The sequence below is a fragment of the Eretmochelys imbricata genome, chromosome 1 (assembly GCF_965152235.1).
Source record: "Eretmochelys imbricata isolate rEreImb1 chromosome 1, rEreImb1.hap1, whole genome shotgun sequence".
Taxonomy (NCBI): Eukaryota; Metazoa; Chordata; order Testudines; family Cheloniidae; genus Eretmochelys; species Eretmochelys imbricata.
In genome coordinates, this window is record NC_135572.1 from 132,040,180 (window position 1) to 132,048,489 (window position 8,310).

Here is an 8,310-nt window from a genome sequence, read left to right on the forward strand (position 1 = left end):
TTGGGGTATACGTTTAAGTTGAGCCTCTATTATGGTGTCTTTGAAAAGTGTCCATGCAGCTTGCAGGGATTTCATTCTAGTCACTGTACCTTTTAATTTCTGTTTAACTAACCTCCTCATTTTTGCATAGTTCCCCTTTCTGAAATTAAATGCCACAGTGTTGGGCTGTTGAGGTGTTCTTCCCACCACAGGAATGTTAAATGTTATTATATTATGATCACCATTTCCAAGCGGTCCTGTTATAGTTACCTCTTGGACAGATCCTGCGCTCCACTCAGGACTAGATTGAGAGTTGCCTCTCCCCTTTTGGGTTCCTGTACCAGCTGCTCCAAGAAGTAGTCATTTAAAGTATCGAGAAATTTTGTCTCTGCATTTTGTCCTTAGGTAACATGTACTCAGTCAATATGGGGATAATTGAAATCCCCCACTATTACTGAGTTTTTTATTTTGGTAGCCTCTCTAATCTCCCTTAGCATTTCATTGTCACTATCACTGTGCTTGTCAGGTGGTCGATAATAGATCCCTACTGCTATATTCTTATTAGAGCATGGAATTACTATCTATAGAGATTCTATGGAACATCTGGATTCATTTAAGATTTTTATTTCATTTGATTCTACATTTTCTTTCACATATAGTGCCACTGCCCCCCACCCCCTGCTCTGCCTGCCTACCTGGCCCTGCATGTGGAACTGGTAGCATTTCTGAAAATGCCACCATAGAGATCCTGGATTTCAGGCTCTTTCCTAGCAGCCTAAATTTGGCCTCCAGGACATCTCTCCTACCCTTCCTTATGTCATTGGTACCAATATGTACCACGACCACCAGCTCCTCCCCAGCACTACACATAAGTCTATCTAGATGCCTGCAACCTTCACACCAGGCAGGCAAGTCACCATATAGTTCTCCCAGTCATCACAAACTCAGCTATCTTTGTTTCTAATGATCAAATCTCCCATTACTAACACCTGCCTTTTCCTAATGACTGGAGTTGCCTCCCCCAGAGAGGTAACCTCAGTGCGAGAGGATACCCCAACATCATCTGGAAGGAGGGTCCCAACTATGGGAAGGTTTCCCTCTGTTCCTGTTAACTGCTCTCCTTTTCTGGGCCTTTCATCCTCCTTAACAGCGCAGGGGTTGTCTGACTGGAGGTGGGACAAATCTACAGTGTCCTGGAAAGCCTCATCAACATACCTCTCTGCCTCCCTTAGCTCCTCCAGTTCCACCTGGCCTCCAAAGCCCGTACATGGTCTCTGAGGGCCAGGAGCTCCTTGCATTTTCTCCTACAGTTACGTAAGTTAATGATAGGGTTTTTGTTTAAATCAAGAAGTTTTGATTATAGTGTAGTATAAAGGTTTTAAAGAATGGCAAGCGTACCTTGCCCCCTTCCTACTCCCCTTCCGAACTCCCTCTCGAAACTCCCTGTTAGTGGCCCCTGTTTGCAAAGCTCCCTGGTCACTTGCTCACTGCTTTATAAAGCCCTGGCCTGCCTGGTAACCCCGCCCCCTGTCTAAGGCTCAGCCAATGAACAGAGGCTTCTAGATTTCAAACCTTGTTCCAACTGCCGGCCACAGCACACGGTCCTTCAAACAAACAAACAAACAAACAAACAAACAAACAAACACAAGCTCAGCACACAGCATGTAACCCCCAAACACAAACGAACACTACAGACAGCCACTTGCCCCAAGGGTACCGTATTTGCTCCTCTTTCACGTGGAGAACTCCCTCTCGAAACTCCCTGTTAGTGGCCCCGTATGAATGCTCTTTAACTTGCAATAAAGGATTTGTGTCTCAGGGATATTGTGCTTTGTTTAAGATTTCTAGATCATATTGTAGTAGGGATTATTAGTCACTTAAATAAAAAGATACTTGGTTTTGGAGAGAATACCGCCTGTGTCAATTACTTTATTGGAAGGTTATATATGAGTCCTTTAGTGTTTCTTTAACAACCCCAGGAAATTTTACCTTGGAAAGAACAGAGTAAGGGAACAATAGGCAGGTTATTATATCAATACTACAAAATCTATTTTCAGGGTAACAGGCCCAGTGTAGAAGTAGCCCTGGGGACAAGTGAAGTAAGCTTGAAGAGTGAAATAGGTGGCTCCTTCATTTATTAAGGAACTTCAGGCTGATATTTAGGGTGGAGGGAGAATCAGGGCAACACTACATCCTTACAGTGCCACTCAGAGAGGTGGTGCAGTAACTCCTGATCAAGTCTGGAAAGGAACTGTCAAGAGCTCATAGAGGGGCCTGAGAAGACTGCTGAGCCCAGGGATAAAGCTGGTACCCAGCAAAGGGCTGAGTGGAAACTTTTTTCTCCATTGATCACTTTGTGGATCCTTGGACGGGAAAGGACTTGGAGGTTTAGCCATAGGGCAATACTCCAGATCATCCATTCACCAGGAAGAGACCATTAGTTGAACCATTGGAAAATCACCACTTCAGGATGGAATTTGAAGCAATAGGTTTGCTTCCAGGTAGTGGCGTGCTGTGGTTATATCAACCCTTCTATATATGTGTAACCCTTCTGCCCATCAGAGTTGGCAGCAACAAAGGCCGGGTTCAATATCTAGGGGATCCATTCCAATAACACAATGCAAACTGGCTCGAGCCCCCACCCAGTGACCTGGGACAAATATATACCACCCCCACTGGGCGCCTCCAAGAGGCAATACTTCCCCTCTTGCAAGCACATAGTCTGAGTGTAGCAAAACCCTTTTAATAACAGAGAGAAACAATGTGGCATTATGTTGGGGAAACACCACCAACAGGATTCATAACACAACCCATGAGCAAAAAAAAATTAAAACCCACCCCAGGCAAATTGGGGCATGCCCTTTTCCCTTTGGTTCTTGAGTCCAGCAACCCCAAATCACCCAAAGTCCCAAAAGTCCAATGCCCCAAAAGTCTCTGTCCCTGGTCAGGGCAGCCCCAGAGTTCAAAAGTTTATCTGTGGAGCTTTACCTCCCAACCTGGGTGGAAATGGGACGGGGGTAAGAGGCACCTTACATGATCTGAAGCTGACCGCCCCATAGCTCCATAGCAGCGCTCCGCTTTGCCAGCCGCCCCACGAACTCCTTCGCTCAGCTCCACGGCCCATAAGCAGCTCCTGCCATCCACAAACTGCTCCGCGTCGAACTGCTTCACCAGCCGTCCCACAAACTGCTCCACAATATATCTTCAGGCTTCCCCACTACTTAACACAACACTCAGTGATTTCAGCTCTTAGGTGAATTCAGCTTGTAGTGGGGGAGCCCCAGTGCTGGTGCACTGTCAGCCCAAAGTGAGCTCAGCAGCCTATAACTAGACTTCTAATGAAATCAAAATTAGCTCTGATATTCCACAGTGGAGAGAGGAGGAAGTGCAATTAGCATGTAAGACCCTCACCAAGGGGCCCATGCCACCCAGTATTAATACTTGTCCCCAGCCTCTCTCTATTCACACAGTTTTGGAACCCATGACCCTTGCCTAGCGAGTGCTACTTAGTTGATGGTGAATCCCTCCATCATAACAAAAGGCCACGTACAGTTCCAAGCACAGTTCCCATAATCAGGGTAATAACAATTTATTCTTCCTGCCCCAATAACAGAGACACTGGGGATCCCACAGCAGCCAAAGTGACCATTTGGGCAGCTATGGTCTCATTCTAGGCGTGGTGGGTGTGCCTATGCAAATGAGATCGGCCTCTGAAGTTCTTTTCCACAACTTGCCACACCTCACCACCAGATGTCAGGGTGGAGCTCATCCTGACACTGCTTACATATGGTACACCTCTACCCTGATATAACGCTTTCCTTGGGAGCCAAAAAATCTTACCGCGTTACAGTGAAACGGTGTTATATCAAACTTGCTTTGATCCACCGGAGCGCGCAGACCACCCCCCCAGCACTGCTTTACCGCATTATATCCAAATTCGTGTTATATCAGGTCACGTTATATCGGGGTAGAGGTGTATTACTTTCTTCCCCCACTCCCTTTCTTTCTCCCCATTTTATAATTCAAAACGTTAAAAAAATACCTATCACTCCATCCCTTTTCTTTCCCCAAAACCTCTCATCTTTCCCACTGTTGCTCTGTCTTCCCTCACAAAACTATCCTATCCCTATTCTATTTTCCTTTTCCCACTTTTTCCCCTTATTTCCTCCTAAAAATCTTTTCTTTCTTTCTTTCTTTTTCTTCCATAAAATATAAATAACTGAGACTTTTTATGTGGCTTATGAGGAGCATGTTGGCAAATAGCAACAGGTAATTCATCTCCTTTGGTGGAGAGGCATCCAATATTTCTTTACACATAACCAATCTTAATTTCCAGTTAATTACGCTAGTCTCCTTTCCCACCCACATTATCCCTCATATTTAGATTTTACCACTTTCCATGGGTCCCTAAGATTCTACATGGTTTGCATGCCCATTTCCTTCTTTGAGTCTTCCTCCTGCTTTCTCCCCCCAGCCAGTCATCACCACTTTCACCAAACTGACTTTCCTTGTATTGCTATGCTGCTAAAAAATATTTTAAGTCTTGTACTTACTGTTGACAACTTTCTAGTCTGGTGTAACCTGCAAATCACTACTTGCATGTGCAATCACCATAATTTTCTTTTCTTTTCTTTTCTTTTCTTTTCTTTTCTTTTCTCACCTGGTCATCCTCATCCTTTTAAATCTTCTTCCTCTTATCTTCCAAAGCACTGAACTAATAGAAAATACATACATCAGTTCCATTTCAAATGGACAAGGGAACTTTTATTTACTGTCAGGAGGGCCTGCCAGGCCTGTTAGTGAGAGACATGTTGGTGCATACTAGAATTTACACCCCAAATCGTGCACTTCAGTGCACTGTATAGACCAGCCCTTTGTAGTAACTATGTGTTGGAGATACAATAATAGGTGTGCATGTATAAGAATAGTGTATTTGTTATTACACTTTGTCATAAATATAAAGGGAAGGGTAAACCCCTTTGAAATCCCTCCTGGCCAGGGGAAAACTCCTCTCACCTGTAAAGGGTTAAGAAGCTAAAGGTAACCTCGCTGACACCTGACCAAAATGACCAATGAGGAGACAAGATACTTTCAAAAGCTGGGAGGAGGGAGAGAAACAAAGGGTCTCTGTCTGTCTGTATGCTGGTTTCTGCCGGGGATAGACCAGGAATGGAGTCTTAGAACTTTTAGTAAGTAATCTAGCTAGGTATGTGTTAGATTATGATTTCTTTAAATGGCTGAGAAAAGAATTGTGCTGAATAGAATAACTATTTCTGTCTGTGTATCTTTTTTGTAACTTAAGGTTTTGCCTAGAGGAGTTCTCTATGTTTTGAATCTAATTTCTCTCTAAGGTATCTACCATCCTGATTTTACAGGGGGGATTTCTTTATTTCTATTTACTTCTATTTCTATTAAAAGTCTTCTTGTAAGAAACTGAATGCTTTTTCATTGTTCTCAGATCCAAGGGTTTGGGTCTGTGGTCACCTATGCAAATTGGTGAGGCTTTTTATCCAACATTTCCCTGGAAAGGGGGGGTGCAAGTGTTGGGAGGATTGTTCATTGTTCTTAAGATCCAAGGGTCTGGGTCTGTTGTCACCTAGGCAAATTGGTGAGGCTTTTTACCAAACCTTGTCCAGAAAGTGGGGTGCAAGGTTTTGGGAAGTATTTTGGGGGGAAAGACGTGTCCAAACAGCTCTTCCCCTGTAACCAGTATGTGTTTGGTGGTGGTAGCGGCCAATCTAAGGACAAAGGGTGGAATATTTTGTACCTTGGGGAAGTTTTGACCTAAGCTGGTAAAGAGAAGCTTAGGAGGGTTTTCATGCAGGTCCCCACATCTGTGCCCTAGCGTTCAGAGTGGGCAAGGAACCGTGACACACTTGATAATGCCAAAACTAAAAAGTTTAAGAGAGAAAGTTTCAGGGGCTTTACGGAGGCCTCCCAGCCACCCATGTGCTCAGAATCTTGTGACTACCCTCCCTCTTCCAGCTGGAATCTTGGTACTGAGAAATACTGGTAATGATTAGCTAAGAATTGTAACATTCAAGGGAATTCATCCTCATTAAGAGAAAGGTAGGAGGGATCTTTGTCAAGTTAAGAGGACTGAGGAAAAGTGAAGCAGTAGATGGCAGAAAAGAAGGTCTCTGAAATATCTAAAGTTTCTAAAAGTTCGTTTAAAAACAAATCTGAGGATTTGAAAAACTGGGGAAAATATCTAATCTGCAGCACTCTGGAAAATCCTGAAGAAGCATGACTGCTCTATCAGCTTTTGCAGTATGTCTCATACGAGCCCTGAATCCCCATGAGGTAGAGGTGAAGAGAGTGGGACTGTTCTGATAACATTATCTGCCAAGAGAAGGAGATTTTGTATTGACAAAGCAAGTCTTTGATGAAGGAGGAATAATCACTACAATACTATTTTCCACTTAACTTGATATCCTACAACTATAAAATCTACATTTGCTGGGATTTGAAGCTGTCAGACAGATTTTTAGAAAAAGTGACTACTGCAAAACTTGCTGACATGGAGAATAAGGAAATTGAGGCATATATTAATCTAAAGAAGACCTGAAGTGGTAGGCTCACTGTGCATTCAATTAACTTATGATTTTAAGGATAGTATTTGAAATATAATTCCAGAATGCATGTGCTCATGTTCAAGCACACCACTCTCGTCTTCCTTTTTGTTCTGTCCTTTCCAAATGAAATATTAGTGAAAGTTTAATTTCTACATCAGTTATGCCGCAAATGCACAGAGAAGGATAATTATGTGGCAGTTCATGTGGCCATATATACACAGGACTGTGCCTATATATTGTCCTCTTTTTCCCTTTGAAAGCCTTTTAACACACCTGCAAAGATAAATATTTTTCTTTGTCTTGATAAAGCTCTACAGTTTAAAAGTTGCCAAAAAGTGAATTTCAGAATGTCAGGCTAAGCCCGCAAATCTTTATTCCGGCTATAGGATGGAGTATACATTGTCATCACCTGTAGGGGCAAGGTTGCGGAAGATTGGCGAGGAGCTAAGTGGTGGACTGAGTATGTGACTGGATGTAAGCAGAGGATGCAGGCAGTTTCAATTAACTTTGTCCGACAGACCTTGCCAAAAGATATTGTAGCACAGCTCAGCATATTTTTGCCTGTAAATGAGTCAGTTTATGTAATAAGCATAAATTATATATATAAGAATGTAACCAGCTGTTGACCCCATGTAACCCCGAGATAAGCGCGGAGAATATAGCGCCGCAGAGGACTCCCCCCCCCGCGGAGTCCTACCTGGTCAGTTATCCCGAACGGCCAGAGTCCCCTGCAGCCCCTCCGCGCGTCCTAGAGGCTCCCCGCGCAGATTGGAGCGTAAGTTCTCCCTTCCTTCAATAAAGCATAGTTAGGCCTGAGTGTCCTCCTTTCACTGGTATCTCCCTCGCAGCCCTTGCGGGCACATCACCCCACTCAAATCAATAGAGCTAAGACACTTTACACCAGGTGAAGATCTGACCCTTTCTATTTATTTCTGTTTTCTTACCTGCTGAATTCTTCCCTTTTCCTCCTACCTCGCTGCCCTACTCAGCTCACTGATAGTCTTCTCTACGGAAAATATCCACAGCCCAAGTCCTTCTCTCCCACATCCTCCCAACTTAACTTTTGGATCTTCTCTTCTACTTTTAAAGCGGTTATTTGTAAACTCATCTTATTTTACCTTGTTCCTGCCTGTCCCCTGGAACCTGCACTCAGGCATTCTCGATACTCGTGTTTTTTTCCTTGTAGACACACATGCTTTATAGAATCTTGTACTGGGGAAGAAACAAGGGGTCAAAGACATATCAGTGCAAGCTAAATGTAGCAGCAAATAAGGAGAGCAGCAGCTGGGTCAAGGACTCAATTCATGATTCTGATGATAAGCCTTGAAAGTCCTAACCTGAAAGTTTGTGCCCTCACTTTTCACTACAACCTACTCTCAAACTGTGACAGCACTTGTCAGTACTGGAGAACCTTGGGGAGACCACAGAATTATTGGAAGAGCAACAAATTTCACAGTTCAGGAGCCTGTACAGCCTCACAGGGGAAATTCAAACTAGAAATATTTCTCTCCTTGCAAACACACTTGAAAATGTTGCAATATTTCCAGTATTATTTACCATTTATAGACATTTTTAAGTGCTGGAAATGATGCATGACTAGTTTTGGCAGGATTTTGCTGTAAGTGCATGGTGTCTGAATAAGGCTTAATGCTGTGATATTTGGCTGCCTCTAAATTACTGGAAAGTACTCATTTTTTCATATTTGATACTAACCTAATTCCCAAGCCATTACTTATGCCAAAAAATGCTAACTATA